This window comes from Panthera pardus, unplaced genomic scaffold (genome assembly GCF_024362965.1).
Source record: "Panthera pardus isolate Hobbes unplaced genomic scaffold, ASM2436296v1 HiC_scaffold_13, whole genome shotgun sequence".
In the NCBI taxonomy this organism is placed as follows: domain Eukaryota; kingdom Metazoa; phylum Chordata; class Mammalia; order Carnivora; family Felidae; genus Panthera; species Panthera pardus.
The window spans coordinates 803,817-826,305 of NW_026526688.1; the positions used below are offsets into that span (position 1 = coordinate 803,817).

The 22,489-nt window shown below is 43.5% G+C and overlaps 1 non-coding gene across 1 annotated transcript; it reads right to left on the reverse strand.

Annotated features, from left to right (window-relative positions):
- Nucleotides 1–523: 523 nt before the first annotated feature.
- LOC128776729 (U6 spliceosomal RNA) lies at nt 524–630 on the reverse strand. The gene has a single exon (XR_008421907.1). It is a non-coding gene; the product is annotated as a U6 spliceosomal RNA (small nuclear RNA).
- Between the last annotated feature and the right edge of the window lie 21,859 nt (nt 631–22,489).

Genomic DNA, 22,489 nt, shown 5'->3' on the forward strand with positions numbered 1-22,489 from the left:
TGAGCGGGGAAGAACAGAGAGAGGAGGAGACACAGAATCCGAAGCAGGCTCCAGGCTCCGAGCTGCCAGCACAGAGCTTGACGGGGGGCTTGAAGTCACAAACTGCGAGATCATGACCTGAGCCAGTCAGACGCTCAACTGACTGAGCCACCCAGGTGCCCCAGTATCGACCTTTTAACAATATTTGTTCTTCCTATCCAGGAGCATGGAATCTTTTTCCATTTTTTTGTGTCTTCTTTAATTTCTTTCATAAGCTGTCTGTAGTTTTCAGCGTATACATTTTTCACCTCTTTGGCTAGATTTATTCCTAGGTATTTTATGGTTTTTGGTGCAACTGCAAATGGGATCCGTTCCTTGATTTCTCTTTCTGTTGCTTCATTGTTGGTGAATAGCAATGCAACCGATTTCTGTGCGTTGATTTTATATCCTGCAACTTTGCCAAATTCATGGATCAGTTCTCGCAGTTTTTTGGTGGAATCTTTTGGGTTTTCCATATAGAACATCATGTCATCTGTGAAGAGCAAAAAAATGTGGAAGCGTCATGAATTTGCGTGTCATCCTTTTGCAGGGGCCATGCTAATCTTCTCTGTATCATTCCAATTTTAGAATATGTGCTGCCGAAGTGAGCATTACCTTCACGTGGTTACTCTTATATACAGGTTCATTTCCCTCCAAAAGTTCTACCTCCATTCATTAATGTACCATTTCTTTCAGGGAATATTTTCTGAGTTCTAGTCCTATTTCATAGCTTTCCCAAGCTGATCCACCTTGGACACACCCTTTTTCATTTTCTTTCATGACTCCCTCTTTCCTATTTATATCATTCTGTTGACATTATTTGTTAGCTTAACTGCAATAAGAATCAAACCTAAACTCTGAGATTGGGCTTTCATAATTATTCAGAAATATTTCCTAGTAATTCCCAGTTCCTACCCTGTGCTCTAGACCCACTGGTGCCAAAGCCTCAAGGAAACCCTGTGAGCACATAGTTCCATGTATGTGCTTGGTTTCTTCATTTCTTCAGTAACCGCTGGCTGCATTCAGATCTCATAGGGCACGGTGCCAGCCATGTCATAGGGTTCGTAGGAAAATCCAACAGAGTTCTTCGTGGTGCCAGACCCTGCCCTTAACCTTCCCCAAAGGGCTCATTGGCTAAGATGACACCACAGTTAAGACCACAGGCTTTGGAATCTAATTTGTATGAATTCAAATCCTAAACAAACAAACAAACAAACAAAAAAAACCCAAACAAACAAAAAACAAAAAAAACAACCACCAAATCCTAGTTCTATCTCTTAACTAAGGGTCAGGAAGATGACTTAACAACACCTGAACCTCAATGTCCTGATCCATCAGACAGTGTAAACCTCAAGAGTGTTATCTCAAGCATGTGTTATGCGGCTGCCAGTGCTACTTCATGGTTGGGACTCAATGAAAGGTAACCTATTCAAGGCAGAAAGACACAGAAATAACTAACTTCTTGTAAGATGATTGTGGATCTTGATAGAAGGGCAATGTTACCTTAGAAGAAATGGAAGTATTCATGATGTCCTCTTCCACATGGACCACCATTTCTTCTTTCCAGCCATCCGGATCCCAGGAGACCCTGGCCATATTCCTCATGTCTACAGAGTTGGTCCCCACTATTCCAGAGCTCAGTTCAATCCTACACTCACTCACTCAGATTCCTACTTTGTGCCAGATGCTGCCATAGACGCTGCCACTGATGCTGGAAATCCATCAGTGAGATTGATTGGTTCCTTTGAAAATCTCTCAGTCTCTTTTTTCTGTCTACTCACCCCACTGTCTTTCAGCCTCATACAGAGTTAGCATCTGTGCCGGGATTTCTTGTCCTTGCTCTGCAGCTGGCAGCAGAAGACCCTACTGCCTTGTGCTCGCTCCCTTCTCCACCTACACCCTCTCAGTGACACAGTCCGTTCCTCCAGACCTCCTACACTCTGGAGCCTGTCTAGAATGCAAATTATTGATTAATCTCTACCACCAACTTAGCGCTGATTCTGGACACAAGCATCTGCCCTAGTGTCTCCCCAAGGAACTCTTCCTGTGGTCAAACATGATGGTAAACATTGCTCACTATGTCACCCTCTTAGACCTTTAAAATGCACATGGACTCAGAGAAATCTTTCAGTAAAGATGCCCATTAATGTTTGCCAAGCTGGCATTTCCCAAACTTACACAGACCCTTTCACAAATAAGAGCTGTGCGTAACCACCAGAATAGGTGTTCCACGGTACCTGTTCTGGGAGATGCTCCTATTTATATCATCATTCTGTTGACATTAATTTGTTAGCTTTACTGCCATAAGACTGATGCTACCCTGAGAGCAGTGACTTTGCTGTCAGATTACTTAGTAGTTATAGCAGCTAATGCATATGACTGAGCAGCAGGTAAGCATATAATAGGTGCTCAAGAAGAAGTGTCTTCTGGAAGCTCAGCTTCTCTAGAACAATCATGTTTCATATCTCGATTATACCTGGGTCTTACATGAGCATCACTTTGTGTTGGCTCTGTAGATTTCTGGCCTCTTTGGTGCATTTTTAATTTTTAAAAATGTTTTTTAATGTTTGTTTATTTTTCAGATAGTTACACAACACTAGTAGGGGAGGGGCAGAGAAAGAGGGAGACACAGAATCTGAAGCAGGCTCCAGGCTCTGAGCTGTCAGCACAGAGCCCAACGTGGGCTCAAACCACAAGATCATGACCTGAGTTGAAGTCAGATGCTCAACTGACTGAGCCCCCCAGGAGCCCCTCAGTGCATTTTTTTAAAACAGACTTTTATTTTGTTAAAAAAATTTTAAGCTTATTTATTTATTTTGAGAGAGACAGAGACAGTGTGAGCAGGGGAGGGGCAGTGAGAGAAGGAGAGAGAGAGAGAGAGAGAGAGAGAGAGAAAATGAGAATCCCAAGTAGGCTCCATGCTGTTAGCACAGAGCCTGACCCAGGGCTTGAACTGATGAAACTGTGAGATCATGACCTGAGCCAAAACCAAGAGTCAGATGCTTACCTGACTGAGCCACCCAGGTGCCACTAAAAGGTTAATTTAAAGCAGAGTTTATAAATAAGGATTTTTGTGAACTATTGATTCATGGGATCGTAACAGGTATTAAGGCAAAATCTTCTACAGTGAATCAAATTTGGATAAACTAGCGTTAAATAACATTATTGCAGGATTTCTGGAAACATCTAATGTGTTCATGTGTGCTGTAACACATGTGAACATAGCAGTAGGCATCATCAAGTGTCCTTGACCTGGAAGGCCATTTTCCCCCAATGCATTTCGTGGGGCTGGCGTTCTGCAGAAATTGTGTATTAAACATTTTCTCAGTATAGCGTCCTAAGAACAAAATCATTATTTCAAATTTATTAGAGATGTTCTCGTTAATTTACTAGACTCCTACACCCTAATCTCTCATGAAATAATTCCAGTTATTATTATTACTAGGTGAATGGGAGACAATCTAGTGCCAGGACAAAACACTGGGCAGAACTGAGGAAATCTGAATTACCGTCCTAGCTACATTAGAGTCTAGCCATGAGAAACTTCAAATATTTTAAATACAATCAAAACAATGTTTTAATAATTTCTTAATTTAACAATTTATTAATCACTTAAATATAATTTTATTAAAACCTTGTGTATGTTGCATTTTCAAGAACTCCACAATTCTTGAACCATGTCATGTTACATTTGATCTTCATAACGGTTTCAATTTCGGTACATATTCTGTGGTAACTATCATTTGTTTTAGCTCATTCCTACCGTTGCATTGAAGGAAAGCCTTTTAGTCACTCTGAAAATGAAGCATTCACTTTGAATGTTGCCAATAATCGTGGTGCCAAATTTATATCATTAAACTTTTGGTACTATTTTGGAGGAGTCAGTTGTGTCCAAGTGTATTTGTTATATTGTCTGTGAGGTTGTTCCTTTCATAACGTATTTGCGCAGGCAGTGCCGAAAGGGAAGTCCAGCTGGAACCGGAAGGTGTGCTCTCTGAGAATTTAAGACGTTTTTGGGTTTGTGCAGTCTTCTTGCAGAAGAAACCAAAGTTGGTCTTTGGAGTGAAGAAATTGTCTTCGGGAAGGGGCGTTGAGAGGGCCTGCCTTCTTCCCATTCATTTCCAAAATGGATTAGGACAACCGGGTGATGCGTTGACTGGAGGATGCATCCTGCAGGGCGTCCACCCACCCTGGGTAAGGCAGCACCACACGAGGAGCCAAAAATGCCAGCCTCAAGGATAGGGCAGTGCCCAGCTGAAGAAGGCCGCCATGGCAGCTTTGGGCGTGTCCAGAGGTGATGTCCCTGGAGGAGGTGACCTCTGTGGCCAGGAAGGGGTGTGACAGCATCCTTGGGACAGACATCACGGGGAGATGCTAAGAAAGGAGAGGAGGACAAGGTGGCTGTATGTGGGGGCCTGAGGTGTCCCTTTGTTGCTCTTAGATGTGACTGGGTGGAGAAGGCTTAGGGAGCATCCCCTCACAGCTGACCGCTCTAGGTGCATAAATGTGCCTCATCACCAGCCATGTGCCCCCACCTGGGAGGCCCTCTGCCCTTCACCCTAAACATTGAAACCTGGAGAGGCGTGAGGTAAGGCGGGCTCTGTAGTGCCCTGAGAAAGGGTCATGCATGCAGAGTCCCTTAGGAGCCACCTCAGCCTCACAGGGGTGGCTGCTTTATGGTCCCCAGGAAACTGAGGAGAGGAAGGCTGGCTGGCAGGAGGCGGGAGGGACTGCTGAGTCCTCTAAGCAAGGAAAATCCCCAGGAAAATTTTCCCTGTTATTGTAGAAATGACATACCACTAAAGTACTTTCGCTGCCAGACAGACATCCAAGTACATATGAGACTTGGTATCATAAAACATCACTTCAGATCACTGGGAAGAAGCGGACTGTTCAGTAGTTTGTGCTGAGTTCCATTTCACTCTTTATACCAAAATAAATTCCAGTTTGACAAATGATTTAAACAAATGAAATAGTAAAAGTACATTAAGAAAACATGAGAGAATTGATGTTATAATCTTGAAGCAGAAAAATTATAAACAATCCAAACTATGAAAACTATAAAGAAAAATAGGACAGATTTGACCACATAAAAATTTTAAATTTCTACATTATTTTTAAAAATATCATCAACAAAGCTAGAATATAATGTAAAACTGACAAAAAGTGTTTTCAAGAAATATGACAGAAAAATGACCAATTACATTAATATGCAAAGGGCTTTTTATAAATCAACAAACAAAAGGAAAGGCAAATCAGGATGGACAAAGGACAAAAGTAATTTCACTGAAAATAATTAAATGATCAGTGAGCATATGAAAAGATAAAATTTAAATGGTAATAAATGTATTGAAATAAAAAATTAACTTTTCAATAAATAATATAACTGAAGTCATAGAAGAATAACCCCTCACATCTGTTGGAAATGATAGAAATACTCATGAAAAAGACTTTGGTCAAATAAACGAACATACTGCCATAAAATGGAATACAGTGAAACTTGAGGTCGATTTTAATGAATTGTATGGAAGATTTCCAGTATCGTTAAATTTTTTAATCAAAAACTTTGTATAGAATGATACCATTTTTATTTTTAAAAAACAGATGCATATATATTTAATGGAAATACAAGCATAGATGTTCTTGGAAGGGCTGATATTCTTCCAAGTAGTATATAATAAAAGTGGTCAATAGCCAGTATCCAAAAAAAATCACATGATCAAACTTATAGAAAATAGATGAACATATGGGAAGGGGGAAAAGAAAAAAAGTGAGAAGGAAACAAAGCACCAGAGACAAACCACGTCAGTGAACACACCTGTACGGTGGGGCTGTGATGTGACGCAGAGGATCCCGTGTGTGAGAAGACACAGGACCCTGGGCTGCAGATGCACTGCCTGGACTATGAACGCTTCCCACACCGCGGTCCTAGTGCACTTGTGGTCCCCAAAGGCAGGCCCTCCGAGGGGAGGGACTGGCTGCACAGGGACCTCCTCTCAACAACAAGCCTATGGGGCTCCACCTCCAGGGCCTCACCACCACCACCCAGGGCCTCACCGCAGCCACCACCACCACCACCACCTGTTCCATCAGTAGCTCACCCCCTGTAGAGCCATTGCTGTCCTGGGCAGAGTTGAGGCCTGCAGTCCAATCTGCTTCTGAGTAATTAGTCTGTGTAGCCTGGCTTGGAAATTGGTGCCCTGTGTGTTTCTGGGGTCCACACCACATCAGAGAGAATCTTTGTTCAAAATTGCAGTTTTCACGAATGCTTTTAAGATAAATTTGGTCAGAATGTCACCTGGGATGCCTAATTTGACTAGTTTTCTGAAATCCTCATGGCTCCTATACTTTTGAGCATCTTATTTAGTGGACCAAGTAGACTTATACCCATCATGTCTTTAGACAGCCAGGAAGGGGTGCCTGGGTGGCTCAGTCAGTTAAGTGCTGACTTTGGCTCAGGTCATAATCTCATGGTTTGTGGGTCTGAGCCCTGCATCAGGCTCTGTGCTGACAGCTAGGAGCCTGGACCCTGCTTTGGATTCTGTGTCTCCCTCTCTCTCTGCCCCTCCCTTGCTCACATTCTGTTTCTCTCTCTCTCTCTGAAAAAAAAAAAAAATTAAAAAAATTTTAAATACCTGGAAATGTATTTTCAGTCTCCCACAGAAAAGAGAGTAAATGTGTATTTCCAAAAGGTGGTTAAGACATTACCATTGGCTTCTATGTGCTCCTACAAAGCTTAGAAAGTGATTTCCTAAAAAGCCTCTCCAGCAATCGAACAAATTGGTCAAACTTTTGATAAAGTGTTTCAAATCTAGGAAATAAAGCACAGGTGGCTTTTTAGAATTGCTACTCAAAAAACTCAGGTCCTGCTCTCCCTCCCTTCCCATTGAGCCCCTTGCCTGAGGTCAAAGCAGAGACCGTGACCCTTGTCTGTTGTTTGGTTCAGTAGCTTTTCTATTTCTGCTGAAACACAGGTAGGCTTTCAGAAGAAACACTGTTTTCAAGTCCAGATCACCTCTCCTGCACAGTGTGTTCATTGTCAGCATAATTTTGTCCCAGGAAGAACTCCATATGAAACACGAGTCACTGTGTAAATTAGGAAAGTCAGCAAATTAATAAAAAAAGAGTCAGGAGAAACCTGCAGAATTATTCACGGTTGTTGCCAAAACCCTTGCCCCCCTGTGTGATTCTCAAGGGCCATATAATATCTTGCTTTCTTCACGCCAAGCTATTGAAGCTTCAGTCACCATGTGGGTCAGTGTGGGGGCGCAGGACAGGGAAGAAGAGGGGACCTCCATTCCAGTTACATGATTGAAAGGAAAGTGTCCATGGACTTTCCAATTTGGAGAACAGCAAATCAACTGAAAACCAGTGAGAACACATGGAAAGCAAGGGAGTCACTTTGTATTTTTACGGTGGTGAAGGCTGAATTGGTCCCAGCCAGGGGCAGGCACCCTACCTCAGGGCATTTGTAGGCTGGGTGGGTCTTTCACGGCAGCAAAGACCTCCAAGTGGGCAAGTGTGCTTTGGCCATGTGATGGGGCCTTGCGAAGAACAATTGTGGAAACTGTGTTCGCTTTTCAAGGCAACCTTTAGAAGGCACCGGAACATTTATAGGCAGCCTGAATTTGCAAATTTACAAATCAGTACTCCTATCAGGCAAAGGCCGGGGCCGCCTGTTGAATATAGAGAAGTCTTCAAGGCCACTCAGTAACTGTAAAAGGATGAACATATTTGGAAAGGTTCTGATCAAAATGCAAAGGAAAAGTCACTGTACGTTTGACAAGCATAATATACGACACCATAAGCCACTGGAAAGTAGAGTTCTTGAGAGCATTCTAGTCTCAAAGATCCTGTGAAGGGGAGCCCAGTGTGGGGACACCGGGGTCTCATATATGTCTGCTTGGAAGAGGTCGCCTGTACAGGTGGCCAGGAGCAACAGGGTTAGGCGAAAAGGCCTCCTGCTGGCACCCCCTGGCCCCCTTGAAGTTCCTCCACGTGTCACTCTCAGCCTGGCTTTGCCCAGGGTCTGCAGCCCCGCCGTGGCCCCCACACCCCACCTCCCACTGCCTGCCTCTTCCTGTGGACCCCCACCAGATCTGTGCTCCAGCCAAGTCCTAACTCACGGAGGATGACGCAGTAGCTTTTAGAAGTGAGACAAAACCTGAAGACAAATGTATTTCACATCCTAACAGATGAAGGATGGGTGGATCTGAATTAACCCAACTTCTTGCTTGTAGACCTGACACTGGTCCCAAACCTTGCACCTTTCATCTGCCAGTTACTGAGTCCATTAGAGGGTTCACCTTCTCTGGAATTCAACCACTTGTAACTCTTTTATTTTTAATAGATCACAGATACCAAAAAGAGTACAACACACATGTTTAGCTCAGTGATTTACTACAAGGATAGCACCTTTGGAATGACAATAGAGGCCCATCCTTGCGCCCTGTCTTGTTCTCCACCCCTTGTCCCCTGGTGCCAACCAGGGTCCTGACCCCTCAAGGAAGGGCTCCCTTGTGCTTGTGAAAGATTCGTTACCCAACAGTACAGGCCCAGGCAGTACACTTTCATTCTACCTACTCCTTTTTTAAATGTTTACTTTTTCTTTAGGGTAGTGTAGGGTTTACAGCAAAACTGAAGGAAAGGTGCAGAGATCTCCTGTGTAGGCCCCGCCTCCCATCATCAATACTCCTGACAGAGGTCACTTTTGTTCCAAGTGATGAGCCCACATGGACACGCTGCCATCACGCAGGGCCCACAGGTTTCTCCTGGCATTGGATGTTCTATGGGTTTGGACGGAGGTAGGATGACATGTGTTCATCGCTGCAGTCACACGGAGAAGCCTCACTGCCCTAGAGCCCTGTGCTCTGCCTCCTCCCGGTCCTCAGCCCATGGCTGGTCTTACTCTAAAGCTTCGTCCCCACAGGGCCCACCTCTGTTCCTTTCTCTTTCTCACTTGCCTCCATGGGAGTTGGGAGAACGGAGAACCTAGGCCACTTCTGCAGGGTTTCCTACAGCCCAGGTTTGCAGATGGTGGATTCTGGCGCAGCTCAGACTGGCAGCTGAGTCCAGTGGCTCCCTCAGACTCAGGCACCATCTGTCCTGCAAGACCGTCTTCTTTTACCAGGCGGCAAGGAAAGTGCCTTTGTCTCTTTGGGAGATGTTGCCAGCTGTTGAGTCTCAATTTATAGATCCATTAGTTCATTAAAATGCTCAACTCATTTATATTACTTATTAGTTGGCACACCTTTAAAAACAGATACTTTCATCTATTTGATTACTCAGTGGTATAGTACATATAGAAAAGGGAAAATAAATGATTATGTCCCTTTATCAGTTTTCAAGATAAAAATTGATTTGCTATCATTCTCTGAAGGTGACCAATGACCATTTTCATTATCATGAAGTTATGGTTTTAAATATAATGCATGGTGGCACAAGAACAGACACTCAGATCAATGGAATAGAATAGAGAACCCAGAAATGGACCCACAAACGTATTGGCAACTAAATTTGACAAAGCAGGAAAGAATAATAAAGACAGTCTCTTCAGCAAGTGGTGCTGGGAAAACTGGACAGCGACATGCAGAAGAATGAACCTGGACCACTTTCTTACACCATACACAAGAATAAACTCAAAATGGATGAAAGACCTCAATGTCAGACAGGAATCCATCAAAATCCTCGAGGAGAAAGCAGGCAAAAACCTGCTTTGACCTTTCCCGCAGCAATTTCTTACTCAACACGTCTCCAGAGGCAAGGGAAACAAAGGCAAAAATGAACTACTGGAACCTCATCAAAATAAAAAGCTTCTGCACAGCGAAGGAAACAATCAGCAAAACTAAAAGGCAACTGACAGAATGGGAAGAGATTTGCAAATGACATATCAGATAAAGGGTTAGTATCCAAAATCTACAAAGATGTTATCAAACTCAACACCCAAAGAACAAATAATCCAGGGAAGAAATGGGCAAAAGACATGAATAGACACTTCTCCAAAGAAGACATCCAGATGGCCAGCCAACACATGACAAAATGCTCAATATTGCTCATCATCAGGGAAATACAAATCAAAACCACAAGGAGATACCAGCTGACACCTGTCAGAATGGCTAACATTAACAACTCAGGCAACAACACATGTTGGCGAGGATGTGGAGAAAGATGATCTCTTTTGCACTGCTGGTGGGAATGCAAGCTGGTGCGGCCACTCTGGAAAACAGTATGGAGGTTTCTCAAAAAACTAAAAATAGAACTACACTACGACCCAGCAATTGCACTACTAGGCATTTATCCAAGGGATATGGGTGTGCTGTTTCAAAGGGACACATGCACCCCCATGTTCATAGCAGCACTATCAACAATAGCCAAAGTATGGAAAGAGCCCAAATGTCCATCAAAGGATGAATGGATAAAGAAAATGTGGTATATATATATATATATATATATATATATATATATATATATACAATGGAGTATTACTTGGCAATCAAAAAGAATGAAATCTTACCATTTGCAACTACGTGGATGGAACTGGAGGGTATTATGCTAAGTGAAATTAGTCAGAGAAAGACAAAAATCATATGACTTCACCCATATGAGGACTTGAAGAGACAAAACAGATGAACATAAGGGAAGGGAAACAAAAATAATATAAAAACAGGGAGGGGGACAAAACAAAAGAGACTCATAAATATGGAGAACAAACTGAGGGTTGCTGGAGGGGTTGTGGGAGGGGGGAATGGGTTAAATGGGTAAGGGGCATTAAGGAATCTACTGAAATCATTGCTTCACTATATGCTAACTAATTTGGAGGTAAAGTTTAAAAAGTAAAAAAAGTTAAATAAAAAAATATAATGCATGGGTTTCAATCAATTGCAATTTGCTATTATTTTTCTTTTTTTATTTAAAAACACTTTTTTAATGTTTATTTTTGAGAGAGAGTGAGCAGGAGAGGGGCAGAGAGGGAGAGGGAGACAGAATCCAAAGCAGGCTCCGCGCTGTCAGCAAAGAGCCAGACGCAGGGGTTGATCCCATGAACTGTGAGATCACAGCCTGAGCTGAAGTCGGATGCTCAACCAACTGAGCCACCCAGGTGCCCCAATATTCTTTTGAAATCTCCAATGATTCCATGTTTGGCCAGTGGGAGCCTCTTAAATTTTGGTCATGAATTCTTTTAACCCTTTTAAGTCCAAGTAGAGTTTGGTTGCTTCCTTGCTTCCTTCCTATCCAATAATGCAGGTCACCTTGGTATTTCAGGTCACAGACATGTGCACTAGGGGTGCCCACTGCTCTGGTTAGTCATGAGTTCACACTGCTACTTCCCAATCCAATTCAGGAACACAGGGTTTTTACATAATGTCTTGTGTACCACATTCATATCCCCCTTCTTCTGCTCAAAGAATCCCAGTTCTCTGGGCGCTTGGGTGGTTTAGTCAGTTTAGTGTCTGACTCTTGATTTTGGCTCGGGTCATGATCCTCAGGTCATGGAATCAAGCCTGGAGTTGGGCTCTGCCCTGAGTGTGGAGCCTGCTTGGGATTCTCTCTCTCTCTCTCTCTCTCTCTCTCTCTCTCTCTCTCTCTCCCCCTGACTCACACACTCTCTCTCTAAAATAAAATATAAAAATAAAAAGAATGCCAGTTCTGAAGCTCATGGAGTTGACAGAATGAAAATATCCCACAATCACTCGTGCTTTATCATACTTTATATACACAACAGCCTCAGAATAACAAGGAAATACTATCAGTACCAGCATAATTACCTTGAGCAATAAAAAAACTACATGTGCTCTCCCTGATCTCCCCCTGTTTCTGTGATGTGAGTCTCTCGTAGGCGGCATATAGTTGGGTCTTGTTTTTTTTATCCATTCAAACACTCTATGCCTTTTGATTGGAGGATGTCATCCATGTACATTTGACGTAATTACTGATAGTTATGTTCTTATTGCCATTTTGTTACTTGTTTTCTGGGCTTCTTGGAACTGGACGTCTGTTTCCTTGTTCAGGTTAAGGACGTTTTCAGCCATTATTTGTTCAAGTGAGTGTGTTGCTCCTTTCTCTCTCTTCTTCTTCTTCTGGGACTCTGTAATGCGAACGTTGGCCCACCTGAGATGGTCTCACAAATCCCGTAAGTTTTGTACGTTGGTTTTCCATTCTCTTTTTTCTCTTTGCTCCTGTGAGTGGACGAGTCCACTGCCTTGTCTTCAAAGTGTGCTGGTCTATTCTGCTTCATCCAGTTTGCTGTTGAACGCCATTGATCATATCCTCCAGTTCAGTTATTATATTCTTCAGCTCTGTGGCCTCTATTTGGTACTTTCTTATATTAGTATCTCTTTGCTACAGTTCTTACCATGTTCGTCTATTTTTCTCCTGTTTATTTTTATGACCATTACTTTAAACTCTTTATCAGGTAAATTACTTATTTCTATTTTATTAAGTTTTTTTTCTGAGCTTTTATCTTGTTCTTACATTTGGAACATATCCTTTTGTTTATTCATTTTGATGGACTCTGTTGGTTTCTCTGCATTAGATGAAACAGCCACCTCTCCCAGTTGTGAGGAGTGGCCTTGTGTGGGAAATAAACGTTCGCATTCAACCTATCCTAGTTCTTGGTTTTCTCTCAAACCTTCATGATTGTCTAAGCTGCCTATTTTATTTTTATCAGCTCTGAGTACATAAGGGTGTGCCAAGACTTATTAGTGTTCCAAAGGGGAGGATCTCATTCAGCACCTTAATGCAGGTTGATTGGAAGCCAGACCCTCAGACCAAAGCTTTTAAAGTATGCAGATATATACAGTCCTGTGGGACTAAAAGAATGAGCCCCATGGAGCACTGGAATCAGGCAATCTGGAGGTGTCCCTGGGTGGCAGAGTTCCAGATGAGTGTATTGGCTCCTTTTTGGGAGACACCAGTGAGCTGTCATGAGGTAGACAGAGAATGCAAACATGGCACCCACCAGCCTACCTTCCCTGGGTGCACCTGCACAGGTGTGTGCTGAACCTGAAGCTTGTGCCTCAGCCTGAAGTTCCAGGTCAAGCAAATAAGCACTCTTTCACAGAAAGACATCATGTGTTTCTGTTTGCTATCTCTTTAGTGGTTTGGGGTGGTAGCCTGCCAGAAGTTGTATCTGATTTTTACATTCCCGTGGGACCACAGAATGCAAGGTCCCCTGGTCTTCAGAAGTGGGCAGTCAAGGGGAATGCCCTGAGTGGCAGCCACAAACCCAGGGCACCAGATGCGAGGAAAAGCTCCCTTCCAGGAGATGCTAGCACTCTGGAATGCAGCAGACAGGGGCACAAAAATGGCACCTGCCAGCTGGATCAAGGCAGAGCAGGAACATACAAATGGTACCCACTGGGAGGGGAAAAGATTGTGCCCACCAGCTGGAGGCTAGACAGCACGAAGATGGTGATCACCAATATCTGTCCCCAGAGAGTATCCCAGTAGGTTCCTATATCCGTGTATTAAATGAGATACCTGCCCCTTAGGCTTACACTTTAATATAAGCAAATGAGCATGCTTCACATAAGTCTGGGCACAGTTGGCTGCCTCTGCACTGGGTGGGTCTAAGCACACGAGCCTTTTAAGAGCCATTTCTCAGTTCTTTATAGCCTTATGGCTATCATGGATATAAGTCCCATCAGGCTTCAAAGCTAGACATTTTGGAGGCTTCTCTCTCAGGTGCAGGACCTAAAAGTTGGGGTTCCCAATGTGGGAACCCTTCAACCCTCAGGAAGAAGCTCTAGGTTTTGAGTTCCTTCCTGATTGTGGGGCACTGCACCAGGGTTGAGTTTATGCTGAGCTTGTGTCTCAGTCTCTCCAACCTTCAGTGTGTTCAATTAGTACTTGCCCAATGGGTAGGGCTCAATCTGCTAGTTGTAGAGACAATTGCAGAGGAAATTGTCCATTGATACAATTTTTTATTTTTTTAAATATTTTTTAATATTTGTTTATTTTTCAGAGAGTTAGAGACAGAACACTAGCAGGGGAGGGGCAGAGAAAGAGGGAGACACAGAATCTGAAGCAGGCTCCAGGCTCTGAGCTGTCAGCACAGAGCCCGATGTGGGCTCGAACCACAAGATCATGACCTGAGTTGAAGTCAGATGCTCAACTGACTTGAGCCACCCAGGTGCCTCTTGGTGCATTTTTTAAAAACAGACTTTATTTTATTTAAAAAAAATTTAAGCTTATTTATTTTGAGAGAGACAGAGACAGTGTGAGTAGGGGAAGGGCAGTGAGAGGAGAGAGAGAGAGAGAGAGAGAGAGAGAGAGAGAGAGAGAATGAATCCCAAGCAGGATCCGTGCTGTCAGCACAGAGCCCGATGCGGGGCTCAAACTCATGAACTGTGAGATGATGATGTGAGCCGAAGTCGGATGCTTAACCTACTGAGCCACCCAAGCGCCCCAATGACATCCAGTTTTAGATGTAATTGTGTGCTTTGTAATCACCCGCTGAGTCATGAGAGGTATAGTCAAGACTAGCCAGGTCCTGACTCACAGAAATGTATTAGCATCAGTTTGAGCCCGCACAAAGCCTGTCTGCCGGCTGACAAACATCACTAACTGCATTATCAGGGAGGAGGAAACACCGAGTGAACGGCATCTACTGTTAGCACGATAGGATTCAGAGAGAGGGAAGTTTCAACTCAAGCTGATAGTCAAGAAGGAAGAGTTCAAATTTGGCCTGGGACTGAAGAGCCGGCTCAAGTGGGGATGATTTGAAAGAGAGTAGGAAGATAAAAGAGAAAGAATACAAATGTCTAGATTGTTCAAGAACCAAGAGTTGGGGGAAGGCCTGTCTCAGAGCCAGTATAGCTTTACATGGCTTCAAACAGAATCTAGCGATACCAAAGTTCAAGTCACAAGCAACACACAGGGCTCCCACTTGCTGTGCAATTCTGTCTATACCTAGAACTCAGGGACATTACTTGCCACTGAACAAGTATATTTTTCTTCAGAAATCGGGTTCTCTTTTCCCAGGATTTGAGTCACTTCCTGCCCATTGATTCTTTCAGCCTTGGGAAATACTTACCATGCAATAAGCGGAAAAGAAAAAAGGTGTTGCTTGGTGCATGTTAAGCACGTTAGTAAAATAGGCTGACTGAAAATGAAACGAGTGGCTGGCTCTCGGTCTCAGTGATACAGAACCAGAGAATATTTGAAATTGCTATGTTTCCTGAGTTTTAGTTTCTTCACCCGGAGAAAACACTATGATCATGCAGTTTCCTTCTAACTCTCAGATTCTCTGAGGCCCATGGGTGTACCATCTCTGTCTGCATTCTGAACCTCACTATCTAGAATGTCATTATAGATAGAAAGCCACACTCACCCCACTTTCTGAATTTTAAACGGGGCCAACCCGCAAAGATATAAACCGGGAGGGGTGTGTGAATGTGGGACACGCTTTGGCTTCAGAACACAAGAGCATGGGACGCTTCAAGGCTTAGAGTGTGAGTGAGTGGAGTGCAAGACGTTCAGTGGTTCCATTAGCTGCTGAAACTGTACCCAGAGTGGATACAGGAGACCTTCTTTAATACCACTGGCCTCAGCACCTCATTTCCTCCTCCTGATATGCCAGTGCGGCCCACAAAATCTCTGGGGCACATTAGAATTGCTATCATATATATGAGTTGCTCTGACCAAAATCATTTTGATTTTCTCAAACTGTTTTTTAGTATTTTTTACATATTTGAGAAAAAAGACATTTTGAGAAAATCCTGTTGTAAGATAATAGCTAGCATTTTTGTAGTACTTCAACTTTACAAAATATTTGACATTCATATCATCTTGATCCGTCCCAATGGCCTTCCAAAACAGTTATTTCTGGATTTCACTGAACCTAAGACCATCTTTAGAAAATACTCAGCATTATTTTGTATCACAGAAAGAAACTATGATATGGCTGTGGCTTTTCACTGTGGCTTTGAATTGATAAAAACCAGTATTTCCTCCACATTTTTCAAATGAGGAAATTGAGATGGCCAAGGTCTACTATTGGCAGAGTTGGGATTTTACTTTATATATCAGACTCTAAATGGTATACAATATACAACTAAAATACAGGCCATCCTAACCCATTCTTCAATGTCTTAATTACAGTAATCATAATTTACTATACACCACTGAATGGAACAAGAAACTCAAAGAATACTTTATTAACTTATATGCTTTATGTACCTTCTCAGAACTGAAAAAAATGGGAAAAGTGTGTAACAGACACTGTACAAATGGCCATTCTGTGTGTATAGCAACATACACCCCTACCACAGCTCTTCTGGGCTAAAAACTGCTAATTCCCAGGATGGAAAGAAGGAAAACCTCTGATTCTCTTTCTTCTGCATTCTCCCAGACATCACACTCCCCCCGGCACCCATCACCATCAAAGAAATACCCCTTCTCTTTGTGTTTCCAGCAGTTGATAGTAGCCTACTAATGAGGAAAGTAACAGGGAAAGATTTGAGAATTTGAAAATATTGAGCACATATTGAAAGGCTCCAAGAGAGGGGAAAGGATGCAATCTTTACAGTTCTGCAAAAGACACGCTGGGATGGGGAGCCCCTTAACCCTGTTGCTGAGCCATGTTGTCCATTTGTTTCTGCATGTGGTAGGGGAGATCCACACCTCAGCTTGGAATGGGCTGCTCCCCAAATGTTTCCAGCTCTCCTCCCTTCCCTGCCCTATATCTGTCTGTGGGACTTCCTTTAACCGATGAAATGGAAACAGAAATCACGTGCGTCACTTACAAGTGAAAACATCAAAGTCAGGAGAGATGTGCCCTGTCCCTCTGGTCCTGTCTCTGCTAGAAAGAATCTGGAATCCCAGCACCTCCTGTGAGCACACAGAGCAGAGCCCCCCAGTTCAGACAAGATGTACACATGGCAAGACCGAGAAATAGTGATCTCTCTCTCCAGTGACTGAGATTTCCCAGTGTGTCACCATTGCATAGCCTAGCCTGCCTTGACTCATACTCTAAAATATTGTACCGTGCATCACTACCAATTTTTTGTGTGAAAGCTTCCACATCTGCAGCGTTAGCCTTTGGCATGTTCTGATAAGACTATGAAGACAACAACCACAAAAACATTTTCAATCACACAAAAATATTGACAGAGAAGGTACGCACAATGACCATGAGTAACAGCCAACTCCTGTATTACCACTGTGCCCCCAGTGCCATTCTGAACATTTTACGTATATTCACTAACTTCCTCCTTACAACAATGTTATTGTGACTATTCCTACCACCATCTCATAGGTGAGGGATCATGGCACAGTGAGGTTCGTGACCTGCTCAGCTCACACAGCAGGTTGGTGGCTCTTGAACCAGCTTCTGCCTGTAACCCCTAGAACAATGGGATATCCTGCTAAAACCATGAGGAGAAACTGGGGCCTATGGCAGAGAATACAGTATATTTTTCAGTTCCAAAGAGCAATTTACGTGCAAGTCTCTCTGGCATTTTCTTTGCTGATTTGCTGAGAGCATTATAAGATTAAATGTTCTTCAGTGACTTTGCACATCTGCTACTGAATTCAGGAAAGTGGTTTTTGGTGACTTTGGATGTCTAATTGTGATAATAACTCAATATGGTTAAACTTAATCAAACAGCATGTCAGTAAACGAAGGTAGGCCTCTTCCACTGATGAAGTTCATAAGTGACACATCATGACCCATATGCTCACTTTAAATGGCTTTCCAGAATGTTTCTGTTGACATGTTGACAAAGTTACATAAATAGGAAAATTAACTGCGTGGCATGTTCAACAATTTTGAGCAAATTGCCAAGCTGGGATCTCAAAGGCGATTGCAGCCACTAGACTTTATCAGCCCTGCCAGGAGCTCTGCCCTGGTGATTGCTGGCGAGAACAAAGCCGCTTCCTCTGGATTTCCTTGCGTCAGATCCATGCTTTCTCCTGGGGCCCCAGGCCGCTTCTCTAATTCAAGACCTCATTTCCTCTTGCCTTGCTCTTGCCACATTCCAGAATATCACTTGGTCGCCACTTACAGCAAACGATGCGTCCTGGGTCAACACGACAGAGGAAAAATCGAGGCTGAGTAGTGCCAAGGGGCAAGGGGAAGTTATGTCCGACCGAGAAAGAAGGAAATTCCTCAGTGTGTGACAGTATGGGTGACACTGGAGGACACGATGCTCAGTGAAAAGAGCAGTCACAGGTGGATGAACACCGCACGACTGTGCGTACACGAAGCACCTGCAATGGTTGCGTTTACAGAATCCGGGTGGCGTGGCGGTGGTCGGCCTGCGGAGCGGGGCGTGGGGAGTTGCTAATCAGTTTAGGTCACGCAGGATGGGCTGTTTGACACCGAGCCTGTACTCAACAGGGCACGTGAACTTCGGACTCCGGCGCTTGCCCGTGAGGCCGGTACTTCACCCCTAACACCACCCGCATCAGCAGCCGTGCCAAGCGGTGTGTGTTGATTATAGCGAGAGATCCAGCGGGTTTCCTTCCACGATACGAGCTGGGAGAGTCCGTTGTTACCTTTCCCCATTACCATCTGCGTAACTGTTGCAGCACTCACTGGCACCAGCCCCCTTCCTAGCGTGCTGCCTGCAACTTGCCTGCCTGTGCGCTGGGTGGGAAATGCAGCTGGCGTCCCCCTGAGAGGTCTCCTTAAATAAACACACCTCCCTCCCCTCACGGGGCAGCGCTGTTGGTCAGGATGTTCATCTAACTGGCGTGTTGTGTTCCGGCTGGGGGGGAATCTCCATTTGAAAGGATTAAGCAGGGTTTGCTTTAAGTCTCTTTTATATATCGCCCAAATGCACCTTTGTGTTGACTTTACGGCTCACGAGACCTTTCCTGTGTGTTTAAACAGATGAGGGCCCAAAGGCAGTTTCCGCTGCCAGCTGCTTCCTGCTTTTCAATCCCAGCCTCACAGTCTATTTACATAAGATGTTTTCTCAGCCTACGAAGCATCATTCTGAATGTCTGCAGAAAAGTAACACTTGCTTGTCACCCACAGTTGTGTGTGGCCAGTTCATTCCCCATGAGCTGTGCTGCAGAGGGTTCCTACAGATAGCACCACTCCCGGGATCCATGGGGATTAATACTGTCCATGGAAAAAATAACTGGGAGTTTCAGAGAGAAAAAGTAGCTTTGCTGCAACATTGTGTGTAGGAGAAAGAAATGCCATAAGTGAGAAAACACAAACCGAGGCTTGTCCCGAAGAAGATATTGTGACCCTGGGACGCAGGAGGCTGCAGAAGAGTCTCCTCAGGGATTTGCAAGAAAGTGTCCTCCAGATGAGCTCAGCAATGAGGGCCATCGAATGAGCCCAGTGACATTGCTTTTGGATGGAGATATACACCCACACTTATATATTACGTATTATATATGATCCTACATTATTATACATCATTGTATATTGTATATAATTCCGTACATTGCTTTTGGATGGAGATATACACACATATATGTTACATATTATATGGTCACATATTATTATGTATCATTATATATTATATATAATTCTGTACATTGCTTTTGGATGGAGATATACACAAACACATATATATTACATATTATATGATCCTATATTATATATCTATGTATTATATACTTACATATAATACATAATTATATCATTTATAATATGATTATATATGATTATACTGTTATCACTGTATTACTAATAATAAATGACATGATATGTAATAAATGCCATTGTAAGATACTAAATATACTATATAATACATGCTATGTATAATATATATTATACTGTATACATTATGTGCTAATATCATACATTGTACGTATACAAAATATGTATAGTATAAATATGGTATGTAGTATAGTTACATATATTATAACTATGATATGCGGCTATTATATATAGTATTACTATATAGTATCTAGTACATAGTATAATAGTATATAATATATAGAATATAAATGTAAATATAAATGCATGAAAACAAAATATTTTTAAGCATTTAAAGAAATTAAAGGGGGAAAACATAAATAATAGATACTTGATCTTTTCAATAAAGAATAGTGAAAGAAGAATCCAATAAAAACTACAAGTGAGTTTTGGTGTTCTCTAATTGGCTGTGAAGTGTTGGAAAATCAGTTAAGCTACCTGGTCCAGTCTGGACAGTGAATGAACCACCAGATGGAACCACCTCTGGAGGTCTTTCCAGAGCTTTCCTGCCAATTGTAACCCAGTGGACAGGGTACAGACTGAGGATGGATGAAGGAAGCAAATTTGCCTGGCTGGCTGAGTCAGCCACCTTCAGTCGGCTCCTTTTGAGTGAATCACCCGTGCTTCCTAACCACGACTCCTGAGCAACCTGCCTTCTAGGAGTGAGACCCCAGGAAGCTGAGAGAGACCCTGTCCCTCTGGCCCGCATCCCCAGGAGCCTCCCTTGGCTCTGGCTTCTGGAGAAATGTTCTCCCCACCCTGTGCACCTGCTGCAGACCCTCGCTCAGCCCCTGGTTTCAAACATCTGCAGGGAAATAGATGCCCCTCCATCCTTGAGCCCAAAGCCCAGACTGTGGTTCAGGTTTCTGCCTTCCTGAATCTGGCCCCTTAGTCAAACCTGCTGGACTGACAATAACTTGTACACTTCGAGCACAGTTTATGAAGAAACCAGAGAAAGTGAATCAAAACACATTTTTTTCTGCTGTAACAGGAGGGGCAGGGAGGAGGAGGAGGAAAAGGGAAGAGGGAAAGAAAGACTATGATCAGCCATGATCCCTAGTAAAAAATACATTTGGTTTTATCATACTCCTTCTCAAACAAAGGTACACACCCAAACAGTAAAAGTCATCCAAAGCAAAACAGATGTCCATGAAGAACATAATAATAAGGAGGCTATCTGACAGGAAAACGAACTGCGTGTGAAAGACACAAGGTCAGAAAGCTTTTCCAGTATGTTTCAGTCTAAACAAGATCAAATACGATACACATACACGGTGAGGCTATTCAAGGCCATTCTGTTTGCAGAGAGTGGAAGAGCCAGCAACATAGACCACATCCAGACAGTGCTGAAGGAGACCGCAGGCCCACGGTGGTGTGACTTAGACGGAGTTCCCCAATCAGGGCTTCTTAACACCCAGTGCAGCTCCAGTGTCGACCTCCCCAGAGCTGTGGCCTCAACTGGTCAGCCGTCAGCCGGGACTGTTTCTTTCTGTCTCAGCCCCAAAGAAAGATGAGGTCATCTGCATGAGAACACCCCTTGCTTTCGCTCCCTCCCCCACCCTAAACAGCCCTGTCTGCAACCATCCTTTCCTCTCTTGCCCCCACCCCACTTCTGTAACACGGTTCCCTGGCCCAGCTCCTTGGATGGGGTGCTGCTCGAATCACAAATCCTTTAGTAAGGCCAGTGAGATCATCAGACCCACCTGTTTGAGTTCTGTTATTTAACAACAGAAATACAGATTCTTGCCTAAAGAATTACCGAGGAGACTTGGGGCGCCTGGGTGGCTCAGTCGGTTAAGCGTCTGACTTCGGCTCAGGTCATGATCTCACAGTTTGTGGGTCTGAGCCCCGCGTTTGTCTCCATGCTGACAGTGTGGAGCCTGCTTGGGATTCTCTCTCCCTCTCTCTCTCTGCTCCTCCCCCACTCATACTCTATCTCTGTCTCTATTTCTAAAATAAATAAACTTAAAAAAAAAAAAGAATCACCTAGAAGACTAAAATTCACCCCAATCCAACTGCAGCTAAACAAAGTCCCGCGTTACGGAGTAAGAATACATGTGTCACCAGAGTCAAAAGTCAACCACTGGAGCACGCTGGAAAGAAAGCTCTTCAGGGACCCTCTTCCTGCCCCTGTGGAAAATTTGCTTTTTAGACACCAGACATCCTTCCCCATCCTTGAAGTTCAGTGACTTAATCAAGATGTTTTATGACGTCATTCTGTATCACTTTTTTTACTGGAACATAAGATCGACATATAAAAATTTTTCATTTTTTAAAGATAGCTTCATGCTCTCATGTCTTCACTTTTCCCCCCTTGTTTCCTGTCCTTGTCTTTAAGAGAGCCACCAGGGACGTGCAGTTTCTCCATGGTCCCCGGCCGCCATCTCTGCAGCCACTCACCATTCTGCACGCCATCCAGCGTGATGGTCTCTGATCTCTCCCGGCACCAAGGACTGTGCTTCCTGTCAGTTTATCCTACTTCTGGAAGCCTCTGCTGTGGCTGACGTGACCATGATTCTTGTCCACTTGTTCCTGAGCTGGGTCTTTGTTGCCTTGCCCTGCCTTCCCCCCCCACACCCGTACCTCTTCCTTCAGTGTTTGTTTTTCCTCAGAGAGCTTATCTTGACCCTGATTTTGTTTAGTGATTCTGTTGTTCCTTTGAATGACTTCTTATTTCTTTGCCTTTTTGCAATTTTGAAAAAAATTTTAAGATACAGGAAAAGTACACAGAATTTTTACAAAACACAGTCATGTTCCCAGAACCCAGATTTAACTTATCAGATGTGTTTCTAGTCTTTTTAAAAGAAAATA